Consider the following 20,103-nt stretch of genomic DNA (forward strand, 5'->3'; position numbering starts at 1 on the left):
GCAGCCAGCGGGTAAGGAAAGGGTGAATCAAACACCCGAAAACCCCACCCATATGACCCAAAACTGGTCCCGCCAAATTCAGGTGACAGGTTCCCTTTAATAATAGAGAGGTGTCAATAAGACACCTATCCATTATTAATCCAATAGTAGTATATGGTTAATAAAACACACACACATTAGGAAAAAGTATTTTAATGAAATAAAGACACATGGTGTTGTAATAGTTTATTATACTCTCAATCCAATTGAAGACCCTTGTCACCTGAAACAAAGTTAATAAAAAAAAAACAATATCCCATACCTTCCGTCGTTCAGGCTTGTCCCACGCTGTAAATCCATCTGAAGGGGTTAAATAATTTTACAGCCAGGAGCCTGCTAATGCAGCTGTGCTCCTGACTGTAAAAACTGGGGAATGAATGGAAAGCAGGGGAACGTAGCTACCTAGACTTGTGGTGCTGCACCCCTGCTGGTACAAACTCATATGTACTCGAGCGTTAGAAAATATTCTGAAAAATTCCCACGCTCGAGTTCATATGAGTTTATACCAGCAGGGGGCGCAACACCCCCCCGCCTAAAAACAGCAGCTCTTCCCACTTGCCCTGTAGCGGTGGCAAGTGGGGTTGAAGTCACCTTTGTATTGTCAGGTGACATCAAGCCAAACGGCTTAGTAATGGAGGGGTGTCTGAGGGTTGCAGCCCCCAGCTGTGAGTTTTGCCTGGTTGGTGAAAGAAAATAGGGGGGAACCCACGCCTGGTTTTTCCTTAATTTATTTTGTTATATTGCTGAGGAATACCCGCTCCTGCTGTCACTGTTATTAGCAGCAGCAAGTGTTGGATGATGGGAGTAATAGTCCCAAAAGCCCTCACCTGCTGTCATCTTTCAGACTTTAATATAACGCTCATCATTTTCCTCTGCTTGCGCTGATCACCGTCAGAGCAGGGGAGAATGATGAGAGCGTCTTCAGCACCTGCCGCCGGGGAACAGCCCTTACTATAGCACTTGTTCCCCAGCAGCCGTCCATGTGGTACTGATGCGACACACGGTTGTCACACGTGTGCCACAAGTATTACATTCACAACACATGGACACACTGACATGAATATCTCCGATACTGTTTTTTTCGTTACCGGAAATATCAGGACGTGTGAAACCGGCATTATACTTTGTTCTTGGCAGCACATCATCCTGTGTAAACAGGACTCTCGCTGTCAAAAACAGTGGCAGCCTGTTACCAAAGAATAATCTATTACTGATCGTTCTGTGCACATCTGAAGTACGGCCTACCTGTCTCAACAAGCTACCAAATGGCCGACCAACATGTTGCTGATTGGTGGTGGTGTAACACTGAGCCTCGGCTGGTGTAAACGCACCTCTTATAATATGATGGCACAGCGGACGGTTCACAAACCATCATCTTTTGTAGATTGTGAGCCTTCGCGGGCAGGGTCCTCTCTCCTCCTGTACCAGTTATGACTTGTATTGTTCAAGATTATTGTACTTGTTTTTATTATGTATACCCCTCCTCACATGTAAAGCGCCATGGAATAAATGGCGCTATAACAATAAATAATAATAATAATAATAATAATCTTTTGGGTGAATCAGTCCTCAGCGTCAGTCTGCAGCACCCGGCCTCCTTGTATCGTAGTCAGACCACATGTATCATATGCCCGGGGCAGTGCCACTGAGTGCTTATTTTATGGCCAGCTTGGCGGGGGGCATCTGACCAACTCTCGAACGCTGGTCGTCGTGACAGCTCGGTGTCCCCTGCTTGGGCACTGAATGCAGCTTCTATTGGAAGGAAGCCTGGTCTCGGGGAAATGCAGGCAGCAGCTCCCTCTGTTATCAGCCCGTGGAAGTGCACAAGCTCTGAGCACTGCTGCCAGCTGCCTGCGCTTCTGTGTCTTCGCTCTGATACAGGCTTTGCCTTTCCTATTCCTTATTGTATGAGACGGCGGAATCCGAAATCCCACAACTTCATTGTGTTATTTAGCTGCCTCCTCCGAAACAATACGGATTAAAAGTAGAAAGCTGCTTTAACCCCTTGGCTGCTGTGAGTACGTCTCTTTTTTTCAGTTTTTATGATAACAAAACATTTAACTGTATGTATCTCCAAAAGCGTAGATTTTCTGTCCAGGCTTTTCTGATCCTCCTGAGCTATTTACATGCAGATATAGCAGAGCTGGGACTGTGTTGTTTGTGTGTTATGATCACTGTGCTGCAGTAAATTGACCTGTCCTCTTCACACACCGGTTTTAAACACGTATATGAATAGACGGCACAGGTGCCATTAGTGTTTACCATCAAGGTGTCCGTCTTTACCATCATTATGTCAGTCTTTACTGCCAGTGTGTCCGTTTTTACCATCAGTGTGTCCGTCTTTACCATCAGGTTGCTGGCGGAAAAAAAATGGACATGTCTCCTTGTGTTTTTCAATGGACAGACGGTCCGTGTAAAAACACGGACATGTGCAGAGTGGCATGTTATAAAGGGTACATGTGGGATCCGTGAAAAAAAATGGATACTACACATGATGGAGAGCTAATGGCAATCCACTTCAGTTCTGCTAAGTGAGACAAACTCAGATCTACTACATCTACCCTTAGTATGTACTTCATTCGGACTTCCAAGAATTGACATATACATGTAGATGTAGCAGAGCTGCATTATTCATACATTATGATAACTCACTGTGCTGCAGTAGATTGACCTGCAATCCTATAGCAACACGCACTACAGCACCAACTGACCACCTGAGCACTGCTACATGACTCAGATCTACAACATCTACACTTAGTGTATAATTTATCTAGACTTCCAAGGATTGATATTTATTGAGCATTTTATTTATACAGTTTTGTATCAGAACTGAAATAATGGGTACAGTTGCACCCACGCAGACAGGGTGCAGGGGATCTGTGCCCTTCTGAATGGTTCACAGGGGGGAGGGGCATCTTTTACAAAAACAGCAATGGGAGAAGACATTGACTGAGCCCAGGGCATCCGACAGTAACAAGTGTGACGGAACCTTTCCTAACCACAGCTTTTCTGCAAGCTCACATTAATGACTATGAAATTGTACAATATGATCAGATGTGTAGAAAATCCCTTAAATAAAAATATTTAAAAAATACAATACTGTAAGGAATGGAAAAATAAAATAACCTTACATTTCATTTTATTTTTCTTTTGTTGCCCTAATGTAGAATTGAAAGCCATAAGTCTTCGGGAGGTACAAAAAGAGCAGAATCCTGGTACAATAAAAGGTTCTGGAACCTATATATATATATATATATATATATATATATATATATATATATATATATATATATATATATATATATATTCGGCTCCTCACCATGTCAAGTTTTCTGTATGGTGCCAGTGCATGAGTCAATTTTTCTTTTTAATTCGGATATTCAGCAACTTAAAAGGGGTCCAAACCCCAAATTTAGCATATCCTTACATACTCATTGGGTCCAATTCATTATTTTCTAAGTCACTTCTTTTTTTTGTCATTAGGTATTCGCTAAGGGTTTTTTTTCCCCCCAGATTCATTTAATCTTGCTCAAAACAAAAAATGCTCTTTATTTTTGCCTTTAGCCTAATTTATGACTTTTAAGTGTAAAAAAAAACAAAAAAACATTTTCTGCTAAAATGTTGCAAAATTTGCACCAAAATATCAGGAGTATATAAAATGACCCTTTATAATGGTGGACTGAAAAATAAACAAGATAAGACATACACCATAGAGGTACACCAAAAACCAAAGACAAAAAAAAAAAGCGCAAATGAAATAACGAATCAGGATTTTTATCTTTTTGGAAAAGTCGTTGATTTTTATTTTTCAATTTATAGGAGGAAATCCTCTGTGAATCTGCAGTATGATCCACTGCAGAACCTACATGCAGCGCTGATATGGTAGGTTCACACGAGCGTCTAAAAAAATCGTTCAAAATTTCATCCAGAAAGGGCAAAAAACTTTTTCTCACTTTTCATTTACAAACAAGTTTTTTTTTTACAGCAGCTATTAATCATTTTCAGGGTCATTTATACTTTTCTGTGTTACAGAATTTCAACGTATCTGTAAAAATCGGATGCAGTACTGTGTCTTAGTATGGCGTCCGATTTTTTTTCCACCACCCATAGACTTGAACGGGAGAGTCTCAACATTGGTCCGAGTCTGGTCTGACTTTTTCACAGGCCGAAATACGATCATGTGAACAAGCCCTCGGAGACAGCACTCATTTTTTGCTGGCAGTACCATAGACAATGAATGGAGTGGAGGCCGAGCGCGGCACACGTCTGCTTCATTCTAAATGGGTCTATATAGAACCTGGTTCCTTAGGCTGCGTGTCCACGTTCAGGATGGCCGGCGGTATCGCCGGAGCGGCGAAGCCGCTCGGCGCTAAGCCCCGCCCCCTTCTGGGACGCGATGATGCCGGATGTGTTAACTGTACACATCCGGGATCATCGCCCCCCTCCCATAGGGCCCTGTGTTATGCCTTGCGGGGACGCTGCGTCCCCGCAAGGTGTACAGACATGCTGCGATCTGAAAAGACGCGCAGCATGTCCGGAGTCGCAGGCCCGCCGCGTGCGGGTTTCCACGCATAGTGGACACGGGATTTCAAAAAATCCCCTCCACTATGCTGGAACATCTGGACGCTGCGTGTTTGACGCTGCAGCTCTGCGCAGCATCAAACAAGCAGCGTTTACTGACCGTGGACACACACCGTTAGATTCAGTGCCGTGTTCTCAGAATCGGTGCAGATCCCAGCAATCAGCAAGTTATACCCTGTATTTAGGATTTAGGAAATAATCCTTTATTACGCCAGCAGCACAAATCTCTCTCCTGGCTCCATTTGGTCCATACGGATACCATGTAACAGACTGTATAGAGAATTGTTCAGACTGGGTTCAATTGTGATTACTTGATACCAGGACTGTGTCATTCAGGCTTTTGGATGGTTTTCATTCACTTACAGCAAGCAGAAAAAGGGGAAAAAAAACAACATGTAAGAAATGCGCATAATATTTCAATCTAGAACGATTAACATTTGTCTGTGTAAAACCAGAAAAAGCGGTTTTAGATTTGCAATAGCATCTAGAATTTGCCGATATAAAACGTATTAAAAAGCTAGAAGGGATTATTTACCAATATGATATAAAGCTATAAAACAAATGACGCAATAAGTGCTCGTTCACACATCAATTTTTTAATCTATTTCTTTACGGATAGCTCTCGTACCTATAAAAACGAATGGTGCCGCTCACGTGTCCGTGAAATTTTGGGAAGTGAGCTGTGTCTGCGCAAAATCGTGGAGACACATTCGAGTGTCGGATCAATATCGGCAATGCAAGTTTATGGGTCCAGGAAAAAAAAGCGGGCGCCGATTTTAACGACTTGTTAGGAGAAAAAACTGATTAAAATCGAACCAAACTCTGATGAAAATCTGATTAAACCCAGTTGTTTTTCTCATATGTGAGAATGAAGCCCTACCGAAAAGATGCCTTGTACTTGCCCAATATTTCCATAAAGTGATGATCCCGCGTACACAGCAGAATCAGATGTGTTAAAAGTCCAACTTCTAGAAAGCATGGACAGCTCCCAGCTGCTGGGAATTTTATTTCCACAACGTCTAAAATGCTTATTAGACAAAGTAGCTATTGGCATCAAAATACATTGCAGTCATCATATGCTGCGGCTGATAACAGGGAACAATAGATTGCACAGAAAACATAGATAAGACGGTCCTTTTTAGTGTTGCTTTAAAAGGCTCTAATGTGCTTTTGTGCTGGAATCCCTGCAGCAAACTGTCTTTGAATAATGTATTTAAATGTTGGCAGCGAGGATGTTTGCTGCCCTAATGGAAGAGTAATCACAGCCTTCCCCTTCAGCCAATCGCCTCTTGTTCCGTGTTGTGATCTGGGTCAAGATAGGAGATCCTAGGGCTGCAGAGCCTGTTATATGCAGACATCGGCGAGCGCTAGAAGTCCTGCAAGAAGAAGAGGTGCCAGTCAAATGACCAAGAGGCTTAGCTGAGGTTTTCACTCTCTCCGGGCAGGTGGAACTTGGAAGCCTTCATATATATTTTGCACATGTATAAGGTGACCAGACTTCCCATGGCTGGATGCTTATTAAAAATTCATGCCATGGAACTATATTGATGCCAAAGCAGGTCTACAGAATAAAAATTTCATGAGTGCCCTGCTTAAAAATGAGGTCTGGTCACCTTATACCACATATAGTATGGATATGGTACGGTGTCTTCTAATGACCTTATGTCCAGGTCAGTAAAACATATTCCAGTAGGCCCGCTGTCACGTTTCCTCTGTCTAAGCCATCAGCGACTTTCACACGTTCACAGCATAGATAGCAGAACTAAAAAAAAACTTCCTTGTTCAAGTTCTTCGCACAGTCAGGCAAACTTCCAGAGCAGCAGAATATTTTGGGAAGTAGATTTGTCATGAGAGTCAGAATAAAGGGATGTGAGGCATCTGCGCTATCTTATCTACCAGGGGTGACCTCTGATGGTGCCTGGAGGTGGATGGAATCGTAGAAAATTCCACATACAGATTCATCAATGTGTTTTCTGCTGTATAGAAACTGAAAAATATGGTAGGGCCAAAATCCGCATTTATGACGCCCCTGTGTCGCTCTCTTTGATGAAGAGATACACTAATGACCAAAACTATTTTCGGTGTTTTTTTTAAGACATTCAGAAATGAAAAGTTTTTCAAGTGGAAACAGTTTCAGGAAATGCATGGCTTCTTTTCGACACCTACACAGCCGCCAAATTTTGCCGTCATTCATGCTACTGGTGCATTTTGATCAACACAAATATGCATGACGGTAGCTTCTGTTAACTGCTTGATGGTTTCCAAACCCTGGAGGGGTTAAAAGAAGTGACATAAGAAGGAACATACTCATTTTATAGGGCGCTTTCGACATGTGCACATACCCTTTGGGGAGTTTTTCCTTTCTCAAAGTGTTTTCTGAAAGCTTTTGATTTGACAGTGCCTATTTTGGAGGAGGTTCCATCAGGTATCGCTTGAAAAAAGTGATCGGGCACTTTTTTTCATTAATTTTTCTTTATTTTTTAGAAACGTATTCAGGACAAAAAGAAAACAAAATTCCTCTTATGAACATCATCCATTAGAAATGGAAAGGAAGACCATTTTTGATGAGAACTTTGGAACAGATCTGTTCCAAAAAGAACTCCTCAAAAACCTCAGTGTGAGCAATTACGTTTGTACATGAGCCTTCCCAATCCAGTTTATTTCATATATGTAGGTAGATCCAGGAAGATTTCTTAGAAAAGCAGCTCCCCCAAATTACTAAAAAGTTATTACAAAGAGCACCTCTCGCACTGGAGGACCTGTCCTGTCCGGCATTACGCAGCCAACCTGTTGATTTGGATAAACATTGTGTAATGCCTGAATGAGTTGCCCCATCTAGCGATGTTGTGACTGCTGCAAGAGGTGATATGGGCTCCTGAATTGATTAACCTGGGGTTATTTACTAGGAGACAACCCCTTTAAACTCCCATGTGTGCTGTATAAAAATGAAATGCTTACCGCCAGTTGTCTGAGTGGATCGCAGCTTAAGGCCGGCCTCACACTAGCGAGTTTTACGGACGTATGAGCGCATAAACTACGTCCGTAAAATTCGCATTACACACGGCCCAATGAATCTCTATGGCCCAGCTCCTATCTGCCGTATATTACGCATCCGTAATATACGGTCTTGTTCGGCCGTAGAAAATCGCAGCATGTTGCGTTTGTCACCGTATTGCGCAAAAAAAAATCGCCAATGAAAGTCTATGGGGGCGAGAAAAATACGGATTCCACACGGACCAGCAGTGTGACTTGCGAGAAATACGCAGCGGTGTTAGTGAAAAGCCGGTAATTCAATTGCCGGCTTTTCATTTCTCCTTCCCAAACCCGACATGATATGAGACATGGTTCACATACAGTAAACCATCTCATATCCCCTTTTTTTTGCATATTCCACACTACTAATGTTAGTAATGTGTATGTGCAAAATTTGGGTGCTGTAGCTGCTAAAATAAAGGGTTAAATGGCGGAAAGAATTGGCGTGGGCTCCCGCGCAATTTTCTCCGCCAGAGTGGTAAAGCCAGTGACTGAGGGCAGATATTAATAGCCAGGAGAGGGTCCATGGTTATTGGCCCCCCCCTGGCTACAAACATCTGCCCACAGCCACCCCAGAAAAGGCACATCTGGAAGATGCGCCTATTCTGGCACTTGGCCACTCTCTTCCCACTCCTGTGTAGCGGTGGGATATGGGGTAATGAAGGGTTAATGTCACCTTGCTATTGTAAGGTGACATTAAGCCAGATTAATAATGGAGAGGCGTCAATTATGTCACCTATCCATTATTAATCCAATTGTATGAAAGGGTTAAAAAACACACACATTATTAAAAATTATTTTAATGAAATAAACACACAGGTTGTTTTAATATTTTATTGCTCTCTCAGTCCACCTGAAGACCCTCGCTTGGCAAAATAATAAACCAACAATATACATAGTTCATCAGAAGGTATGTATAATGTTGGTTTATTATTTTGCCAAGCGAGGGTCTTCAGGTGGATTGAGAGAGCAATAAAATATTAAAACAACCTGTGTGTTTATTTCATTAAAATAATTTTTAATAATGTGTGTGTTTTTTAACCCTTTCATACAATTGGATTAATAATGGATAGGTGACATAATTGACGCCTCTCCATTATTAATCTGGCTTAATGTCACCTTACAATAGCAAGGTGACATTAACCCTTCATTACCCCATATCCCACCGCTACACGGGAGTGGGAAGAGAGAGGCCAAGTGCCAGAATAGGCGCATCTTCCAGATGTGCCTTTTCTGGGGTGGCTGGGGGCAGATGTTTGTGGCTAGGGGGGGCCAATAACCATGGACCCTCTCTAGGCTATTAATATCTGCCCTCAGTCACTGGCTTTACCACTCTGGCGGAGAAAATTGCGCGGGAGCCCACGCCAATTTTTTCCGCCATTTAACCCTTTATTTTAGCAGCTACAGCACCCAAATTTTGCACATACACACTACTAACATTAGTAGTGTGGAATATGCAAAAAAAAGGGGATATGAGATGGTTTACTGTATGTAAACCATGTCTCATATCCTGTCGGGTTTGGGAAGGAGAAATGAGAAGCCGGCAATTGAATTACCGGCTTTTCACATATATCGCGCTGAATTAAATATAAATACAGAATATATATATATATGTGTCTCAATGACATATATATATATATATATATATATATATATATATATATATATATATATATATATATATACTGTATATATTTTTTAACGAACATTTGAGCACATAAATCCATTAGATGTCGGTTTTGCAAGCCTGCGAGAAAATATCGCAGTACGGATGCCATACGGATTACATACGGAGGATGCCATGTGCAAAATACGCTGACACACCCTGCCTACGGATGACATACGGACCACTATTTTGGGGACTTTTCTGCGTATTACGGCCGTAAAAAACGGACCGTATTTTTATACGCTGAGTGTGAGGCCGGCCTTAGGCCATCATTCATTAAATCAATTTTGCCAGAATTCTTCCGTAAATTGGCTTGAAAAACTTTGGATTGCGCAAAATTTTGAGATCTTTCACGTTTTCATGCCAGTTTCTTCCAGCTCCAACAGAATAGGTAGAGCAGGAGCAGGATGGAGGCTCGGTGGGATGTGGATCGGCGCGCTTGTGATGCCACAGATCATCTGGTTCATGACGAGCTGTGGTATTCAAAGAGGAACTTTGGCACCAAAATAACGAGATGAAGAGTTACTTTAGCATAAAGTGATGTTTTAATTCATCCTCAACCAATGTGTACAGATAATATCCAACATTTCTGCTGTGCTGGCCTTTATCAAGTATAACTTTCTCCCCCGGAAGAAGGCACACACAGCCGAAACGCGCGTTGGGGTTGTGGCACCATCAGACCAGAGGTAATGCTAATCATACAAGTTTGCCTATTGTTATCATCCATTATGCTGTTTGTCTTACTGAACTATATGTGGGAATTGTGAATGACTATGCCGCAAGGCGAGAGAAACTGTTTATCCACGGGGTTAATGAGTAATGTGGCAGTGAATTATATGGCTCTGTGATACTATTACCTTTGGTCTGTGGTGTTGTGTTTTCATTTTTGGTACCATTTCCATTATTATTGTTTATAAATTGTATATGTTGTTACCAATAAAATCTATGTAATTATTTTTATATGTAGTTCTAGTGTGTGCAATTTTTTATAGGACTGATTACTATATATATCTCCGGATGGGCACAGGGTTTATTGATCGATAACCCTGTGCATTGTGTGTCTAATTGGTATTCGGCCTTTATCAAGGTATATCTGTTGCGGGCAGAGGTCGGCGTGTCCGATGAGGATGTGGAAAGTTGGACTAGCCGCGCAATGTGACAAGCTGTGGCATTCCCTACAATATGATGTGGATGACTGCAGTGAGATTTCTGGCTTGGCAGAAATATTGTAGAAAAATTTGGGAGTGAAAAAAAAATCTGAATGGGTTTATTTTCAAAGTTGGTACATTTCAATTTCTGCAAGCTCCATTTAGATGAATGAGAAGCGGCAACATTTTCTTAGTCATATCCCACCGCATGAAAATAACTTAAATCTTCATTGTTGAAAAGATTTACTTTCCCTGTCTGATTTTTCTAACTTTATGTCAGTCTTCACTGCATTCTAGAATTCTATTCATGAACTTCTTTTATACCAATAGTTAACTTTCTTATCTCGTGAACTCATTTCTTTTGGAAATGCAAAATAGATAGACAAAAGGATATATTACACAGATGACCATCAGTTACATTGGCTGTAATACTGCATCACTTCCATAATGAATGCACAAAGTGACATCGCAAAATCAGCAAACTACTCCACAGGCTCTCATATTAAAGGGGTTATTTGTGATGAGACAATGACTTTGATTATATTCAAGCCTGGAAGTTTTGGGAGACGTCAGGAGCAATAACTAGGCAACTAGTGAACCTCCACGTTTTCGTTCTGTGCCATGTTTAGGTGAACTATTTTTTGCTGTTAAATTTTGAAGAGGTAACAATCATTAAAAAAAATGTATATCAGTCCTGAGACTCCACTAATCAATCAAAACACCGCTGTGAAGTGTGCAGATGCTGCATGCACAGAGCGTTGTTGTCTCACTTGCGTTGTTCATGGAAGCCTGGCAGGTGAGTAAAGAGCTTCCACAGACAGGCATAGTCCAAGCCCCTCCAATTACCAGATCCCAGGGGTTGCCCTCGCCTTCACTCTGTAACCACTGTCCAGGGATCTGTACTTACACAGGGGCTCCTGGGCTGGTGCAGCAGAGCAAGCTGCTGACCAGTGGAGCAAGCCGGCGGCAAGAAAGGTCAAGGGTGGCGGTCAATACCAAGAGGTAATGTCAAGGTAAAAATTAGAAAGCAAACGGGTGGTCAAAATACAAGCCAAGGTCAGAAAACGGGATATATTAGGAAAAGCCACAGGAGCAAGGACTAGGGCTACAGACCAGGTAATCTGGACTTATTGACTGTGAGTGGAAGTCACAGTTTCAGGGGTGTTTAACAGAACTGTCACTGTCACTCATTGTCTGCAAAAAGGTGCGGCACTGCCCAGCGGCTGAAGCGAAAACAAAAGGAACCAGCACAAATGTTAAAGTTGTAGGGGCTCAATATTAAGACCATGAGTCTGCACACTCAGTCTCACAGAACGGTAGATGGACCCTAAGGCCGGGACCACACATACGCGAGATACGGCCGAGTCTCACAGGTGAAAACCCAGCTCTGGTGCCGGCACTTGGGAGCGGAGCATGCAGCTCCATGTATTCCTGTGCGGCTGCATGCTCCGCTCCGGAGTACTGGCGCCAGAGCTGGGATTTCACCTGTGAGACTCGGACGTATCTCGCATATGTGTGATCCCGGCCTTAGACTTAAGGTACCTTCACACTAAACGACTTTGCAACGAGAACGACAACGATCCGTGACGTTGCAGTGTCCTGGATAGCGATATCGTTGTGTTTGACACGCAGCAGCGATCAGGATCCTGCTGTGATATCGCTGGTCGTTGCTGAAAGTCCAGAACTTTATTTGGTCGTCAGATCGGCGTGTATCGTCGTGTTTGACAGCAAAAGCAACGATGCCAGCAATGTTTTACAATGGTAACCAGGGTAAATATCGGGTTACTAAGCGCAGAGCCGCGCTTAGTAACCCGATATTTACCCGGGTTACCATTGTAAAAGTAAAAAAACCACTACATACTCACCCTCTGATGTCTGTCACGTCCCCCGGCGTCCGCGCTGCTGCTCAGAGCTTCCTACACTGAATGTGTCAGTGCCGGTCGTAAAGCAAAGCTCAGCGGTGACGTCAACGCTGTACTTTAGTGCCGGCCCTTACACAGTGCAGGGAAGCTGAAGGCGAGGGACGCGACAGACACGGCAATGTAAGTATGTAGTGTTTGTTTTTTTTACATTTACACTGGTTACCAGGGTAAACATCGGGCTACTAAGTGCGGCCCTGCGCTTAGTAACCCGATGTTTACCCTGGTTACCCGGGGACTTCGGCATCGTTGGTCGCTGGAGAGCGGTCTGTGTGACAGCTCTCCAGCGACCACACAGCGACGCTGCAGCGATCGGCATCGTTGTCGATATCGCTGCAGCGTCGCTTAATGTGACGGTACCTTTAGCATTCAGCCTATAAACTGCTTTGCGCTCTTGCAGAAACTGCATGCTTCAAAGCAGTGTTTGGGCTAATCGTCAATTGTCTCATGACACGGACACTCACTGATCACCAGCACATATCAAACCAAATAATATCCATTTTTTAATTTCTTTTAAATTATATACATCTCTATTGTGGTCAGAGTACTATTTGTTTTCTAATACACAGCTCCAAATCATCTGCATAGAGTTTAAAGAAAAACATTTTGTCTACCTGCAATTTTCACTGACTACTGCGTACTGGTTATACATTGGACTCAATATTAGATCAGTATTCAGTAAGCGCCAGTGCTCCCTCTAGTGGTGACTGCAGGCAGACACAATAGTGTTCCTTTCATTCAGGACATTTCAAACTTGTCATAATGATATATTAGGCATTAAATTAGGAGACAATTGTGGACCTGATGGGACTTAAAGTTGGAACAAAAGTTCCTAAAAAGTGCAATTCTTGGAAATAGAAAGGTGACCGTGCTACTGGATATCACCCATATGTCAGAGGCCATAATGTGATATTCCTCTATGTCACTTAGAAATATGTTCCATAGCTCTGTACATTCAGGGAGACTACACACAGAGTCACACCACCTCATTTACATTGCCATGAATATAAAATATGGGGACAAGTAGTTTTATAATGAAAGCTATCCTCTGGATAACGTGGAATTAGATGTGAAATGTCACATGAATTATTAGCCAGATGTTCCAGGAATCAGGTACACACTGAGGCACAGATGTATACGACATCAGGTCTGTTCTTAAAGGCGACCGGAACAATGTCCGTAAATTAGATGAGATGAAAAAATTAAACATCAGCCAGATTTAGGCCTTTTTCCTTATGTTACATATTTTATAGGATTATCATGAAAAAGTCCTTCTTAACCTTTTTTAAAAGTGCTGAGAATATGGACTAATGTTGTGGAATATCACACAGGCTGCAGCTTTGGCGTATGGAGCCTTCCTGACATTAACATTTTGTACAGTTCAATCCTGAGATAGGGAAGTGATTACATGCGGAGGAACTTTTGCTATTAGCAATGTCAGAACTTGTCCGTCAACGTGACTTTCACAACCTCTTTTGTGCTCTTTAGGAACGTCAAGGGTTGAACAGTGGTCCAGCGCCTAAGAGCCTGGCAGATTTTTGGGTCTATAGATGCCTGTTTTCACCTACTTCACCTATCAGAGCACCAGTTCTTTCTAAATACACTTTAAAAGGCATATTGGCCTACTGACCGCACTTTACCCCCATCTTGGCACCAAGAACCAGTGGCAAGTGCCCCACCAGTTATGCCTCTGTGACCACCACCATAAAAATTACAAATGGTCACTATCTTCTCTATTGTTGTCTTTAGTCATTCACCAGATGGTTGGCTGACAGTTTTATAACTAGGGTCTTGAAAGTCACTGGAAAAATCCTGGGAAGATTTGTTTAGTCTAGTCTGTCACTTGGTTGTAGAGTTAGTGCGAAACAATTTGGTCCAGTGGCCAGGTCAGTAATCTGTGGCCATTGGATTGGAACCCTGAGAGCAGCCTCCCAGTATCCGCTACTCATCTTTTGGTTAGTTGACCTGGCGCGACTTCATGAGGTGGTTCTCAGGGCTCCTGCTTGACAGCTACAGATTACTGACCTGTCCGCTGGGTTGTGCACATCAATTCATACCAACTCTACTTGGGTGACACATTGACATTCATCTGCACACTTGTGGTCTTGTGAAGTTCAGAAAATATGGTAAATACACACCACATTTGTGGCCACTGTCAGGCGCATATGCTCGGGGGGTGTTTTCCCAACATTGGCGATAATCTGGATGGAGGCCAAGCTGTCCATCCACTGTATGGAGACAAAAATCACATTGAGGCACAAAGAGGTTTTTCCACACAGATTGCATAGTGAGCTATTTTATAGCTTTTTTTGTTGTTGAGATTTTCCATTATTGCAGCAAAGTCGCAACGCTTTACAAAAATCACTGCTGTAATTACAAAAGATACTCAAAGAATGCCTTAAAAACAATCCATTTTCCTTAGGTCAAATTCAAACTTCTGTTTTTTCATATAAAAGAGAGACGGATACCACTTGTACTACTTTTCGGTCCACGGGAAATTAGAGAACTGTCCGATTTGATACGAGTGTTCAATCAAAATCGGCAATGCCAATCTATGGCAAAAAAAAATTCGAAGAGTACTTGCATGCCATCTGTGGACTGTTTAATTTGACAAATACTGAGAAACCTTTTTATTTATTTTTTCATCCGAGAAAAACTGATAACATTCGGACCAAACTCTGATGATAAAATCTGACACTGACCGAATTTTGATGAAACTGATCAAAAACATTGATGAAACTTAGACTGAGAACTCTGACCTCTAAATGAGTCCTTAGATGAATTGGGAAGAAAATATCGCACTAGGTGGGGGCACAAGTGTTCCTACTTCAGTATAGTTGACTTTAACTAGACTAGTTACTAATCATTACATTGAAAACCAGGTGGATAGACGGTGTACAGAGAATAAACCAAGGGACGGACACACCATTAAGCCCCCGTCTCACTAAGGCTGGAGTCACACATGGCGTAAGACAATACGCCACGTATTATACGTCCGTACTACGGCCGTAATACGGAGAAATGTTCCCAAAATAGTGATCCGTAGTCAGGGTGTGTCAGCGTATTTTGCGCATGGCATCCTCCGTATGTAATCCGTAAGGCATCCGTACTGCGAGATTTTCGCGCAGGCTTGCAAAACCGACATCTAATGGATTTATGTGCTCAAATGTTAGGGAAAACATATATACAGTATATATATATATATATATATATATATATATATATATATATATATATATATATATATATATGTCATTGAGACACATATATATATTCTGTATTTAGATTTCATTCAGCGCGATATCTGTGAACAGCCGGTAATTCAATTGCCGGCTTTTCATTTCTCCTGCACAAACCCGACAGGATATGAGACATGGTTTTCATACAGTAAACCATCTCATATCCCCCTTTTTTTTTGCATATTCCACACTACTAATGTTAGTAGTGTGTATGTGCAAAATTTCAGCGCTGTAGCTGCTGAAATAAAGGGTTAAATGGCGGAAAAAATTGGCGTGGGCTCCCGCGCAATTTTCTCCGCCAGAGCGGTAAAGCCAGTGACTGAGGGCAGATATTAATAGCCAGGAGAGGGTCCATGGTTATTGGCCCCCCCGTGGCTAAAAACATCTGCCCCCAGCCACCCCAGAAAAGGCACATCTGGAAGATGCGCCTATTCTGGCACTTGGCCACTCTCTTCCCACTCCCTGTAGCGGTGGGATATGGGGTAATGAAGGGTTAATGCCACCTTGCTATTGTAAGGTGACATTAAGCCAGATTAATAATGGAGAGGCGTCAATTATGACACCTATCCATTATTAATCCAATTGTTGGAAAGTGTTAAAAAACACACACACATGATTAAAAAGGATTTTAATGAAATAAACACAGCGGTTGTTGTAATAATTTATTGTTCTCGCAATCCATTTCCAGGCCCTCGCTTGGCAAAATAATAAACACACAAGATACATACCTTCTGATGTCAGATCACGTCCCACGAAGTAATCCATCTGAAGGGGTTAACTAATATTACAGGCAGAGCTGCGATAAACCACTCGCTCGTGCCTGTAATCCCCGGGTGCTGAAAGGAAAGCAGTGATCTGTACTTACATTGAGTCGCGGTGAGGCGCCCTCTGGTGGATGTTCTCATGAACTGCAGCCTGGGAACTTTTTCCCACGCTCCAGGTCATATGAGGACATCCACCAGGGGGCGCATCACCGCGACTGAAGGAAATGTAGGTCAATGACCTACATTTCATTCATTCGCCGGGGATTACAGGCACGGAGCACACAGCTGCATTAGCAGGGCTCCTGCCTGTAATATTAGTTAACCCCTTCAGATGGATTACTTCGTGGGACGAGACGGTTCAACAGAAGGTATGTATCTTGTGCGTTTATTATTTTTCCAAGCGAGGGTGTTCCTGATGGATTGCGAGAACAATAAATTATTACAACAACCGCTGTGTTTATTTCATTAAACTACTTTTAAATCATGTGTGTGTGTGTGTGTTTTTTAACCCTTTCATACAATTGGATTAATAATGGATAGGTGTCATAATTGACGCCTCTCCATTATTAATCTGGCTTAATGTCACCTTCCAATAGCAAGGTGGCATTAACCCTTCATTACCCCATAGCCCACCGCTACAGGGAGTGGGAAGAGAGTGGCCAAGTGCCAGAATAGGCGCATCTTCCAGATGTGCCTTTTCTGGGGTGGCTGGGGGCAGATGTTTTTAGCCACGGGGGGGCCAATAACCGTGGACCCTCTCCTGGCTATTAATATCTGCCCTCAGTCACTGGCTTTACCATTCTGGCGGAGAAAATTGCGCGGGAGCCCACGCCAATTTTTTCCGCCATTTAACCCTTTATTTCAGCAGCTACAGCGCTGAAATTTTGCACATACACACTACTATCATTAGTAGTGTGGAATATGCAAAAAAAAGGGGATATGAGATGGTTTACTGTATGTAAACCATGTCTCATATCCTGTCGGGTTTGTGAAGGAGAAATGAAAAGCCGGCAATTGAATTACCGACTTTTCACTAACAGCGCTGCGTACTTCTCGCAAGTCACACTGCTGGTCCGTGTGGAATCCGTATTTTTCTCGCCCCCATAGACTTTCATTGGCGTATTATTTGCGCAATACGCTGACAAACGCAGCATGCTGCGATTTTGTACGGCCGTAGAACGCCGTATAATACTGAACCGTAATATACGGCTAATAGGAGCAGCCCCATTGAGAAGCATTGTGCCGTATGTAATGCGAGTTTTACGTACGTAGTTTTTGCGCTCTTACGTATGTAAAACACGCATGTGTGACCCCAGCCTAAGCGAGATCGCTAGCGAGATCGCTGCTGAGTCACAAGTTTTGTGACGCAACAGCGACCTCAGTAGCGATCTCGCTATGTGTGACACGTAGCAGCGACCAGGCCCCTGCTGTGAGATCGCTGGTCGTGTCGGAATGGCCTGGACCTTTTTTTGATCGTTGAGGTCTCGCTGGGTAGCACACATCGCTGTGTTTGACACCTTACCAACGACCTCTTTGACGACTCAGACACTGAATAGTCATAATAGCTCCCATGTGACATCGTTGTACAGGTCGCTGGTGAGATGTCAAACAGTGAGATCGCAGCAGCGATCGTTGGAAGATCTCACTGTTTGACATCTCACCAGCGACCACATAGCGACGCAGCAACGATCCCTGACAGGTCGTATCGTTGTCGGGATCGCTTTAGCGTCGCTAAGTGTGACGGGGCCTTTAGTGTCAGCTGTAGTGACGAGTGAACCTGCTCAGATAAGGTGTTATACGAGTCAATCGACGTGCTCGAATAATATATTGAAATTCCCGTACCCAGGGGTGTAACTACAACAGGTGCAGGGGTTGCAATCGCACCCGGGCCCTGGAGCCTAGGGGGGCCTAAAAGTCCCTTTGGCCTATAGGAAAAGACTATTGCTATTAAAGATTTAAAATATTTGGGGGCCCCGTTGGAGCTTTTGCATCGGGGCCCATGAGTTTCAAGCTACGCCACTGCTCGTACCCTCTTCTATATGGGTTCTTCCCACAGCCTCCATTATAGGAACGCTAGAAGTATGCCTCCATCTGTGTTTGCGGTACTTTGATGCCTCACACCGTTGTTTACAACCATATTTCCCACATAAATGCAGAAATGACAGCCATTTACTTCTGCTTCGAAGATTAAGAAAGCCGGTTTATGAAAGAAAAATTGCATTATAGATCATTTATTAAAGAGAAATGGCCGCCTCAGAGTTTTATTATTTTTTTTTATGCTGTTATACAAGGTAATTTTTCATAGGGTCTTGATTGCTGCAGAGACTTGCATCCATTTGGCCAAGACGCTGTTGTTTTAACCCGCTCTGTGGTTACATCTCACATGCAGCTGGCTGCCATAGAATCATTGGCGGGCAGAGTTTCTGGAGCCTCCTCTCCGCCTGAACTGGAGAGATAATTAACGCGCTCAGCACCAAATTGAATTGCATCCGCACCACACATCAGTCTCATCTGGCAGAGGACGGGTAATGCACAATATCTGCTCAGTACAGAGCCATTAGATGATCACAGCCATTAGGAAACCTCTCCCATTCTGCATGAATGTAGAAATGCTGTAAGAGAATATCGAGCGAGTATGAGATCTTAATTCAAGTCATTGAAATCCTCAGACAGTATGTTTACTGGTTTTATTGCCTCGGGGCTCATAGAAAACGACAGGCCGGGATTGTGCTCGGAAGCTTCTCTTCTGCTCTCTGGGGATCGACAAAAACTGCAGATTAGCAGGGTCAGATTCACTCAATCCTGCAGTGATTTCCATGAAAGATCTTGATTTTGTGCCTAGATTTCTAAACAGAATTCGGCAGCATTTCTGCATCTAAATAAATTCAGTATTGGAATGTCCATGAAAGTTCAGCAGAACCTGGCCAGGCCTAGAGTTTATCCTGGCAAAGAACAGGTAAAATCAGCATAAAAAAGGTGAAGCAGAGATTGACGTGCTAAGGATTTAAACAACACAACCAAACGCGAATTTCTTGTGGAAACACAAACCAGAAAAAAACAGCATGTGAGATGAAGGCTGGTTTCACACATCCATGAAACACACACCATTCTCGGAAGATTTGGGTGCTCCAATACGAGCACGGTTTGTGTGTTATGCATGTGTTTCAATAGTTAAAAGAACAAGGCAAAAATCCATGGTTCAGGAATTTGCTGTGAAATTAGATGTGGTTTTGATGTGGTTTGATACATGTAGACACACCGTTGTTTATGGCAGAGGTGTCAAACTGCATTCCTCGAGGGCCGCCAACAGGTCATGTTTTCAGGATTTCCTTGTATTGCACAGGTGATAATTAATCACCTGCACAGAATGATTCCAGCACCTTGTGGAATGTTAGGGAAATCCTGAAAACATGACCTGTTGGCGGCCCTCGAGGAATGCAGTTTGACACCTCTGGTTTATGGCATGTTCACATTGGAGAGATATGCTGCACCTTTTCCTTGCAGATTTGCACATGGGAAATCCAAATTGGCGGAAGAGCTAACATGTCATACAAATATCACAAGAGACCCAGTGCCCAAGTTGCTGGAGTGATGCCGAAAGCAGAAGTGAGGTACAGGCAGTTTTTGTTCTAATATGAGGGGGTTGACTGAATGGTGGAGAACCCCTTTAACAGATCTCGACTAATGTACTGTGGAAATCTCCATTGTGAAAAT

General features: G+C 42.9%; 1 protein-coding gene across 1 annotated transcript in view; it reads left to right on the forward strand.

Annotated features, from left to right (window-relative positions):
• The first annotated feature begins 1,860 nt into the window (after positions 1 to 1,860).
• PCDH1 (protocadherin 1) overlaps positions 1,861 to 20,103 on the forward strand; it is a 214,173-nt gene continuing 195,930 nt past the window's right edge. Inside the window, exon 1 of the mRNA XM_077266283.1 lies at positions 1,861 to 2,053. The gene's annotated coding sequence lies outside the window, so the exon portion shown is untranslated. The remainder of the gene's footprint in view (positions 2,054 to 20,103) is intronic.

This window comes from Ranitomeya variabilis, chromosome 5, assembly GCF_051348905.1.
Source record: "Ranitomeya variabilis isolate aRanVar5 chromosome 5, aRanVar5.hap1, whole genome shotgun sequence".
In the NCBI taxonomy this organism is placed as follows: Eukaryota; Metazoa; Chordata; class Amphibia; order Anura; family Dendrobatidae; genus Ranitomeya; species Ranitomeya variabilis.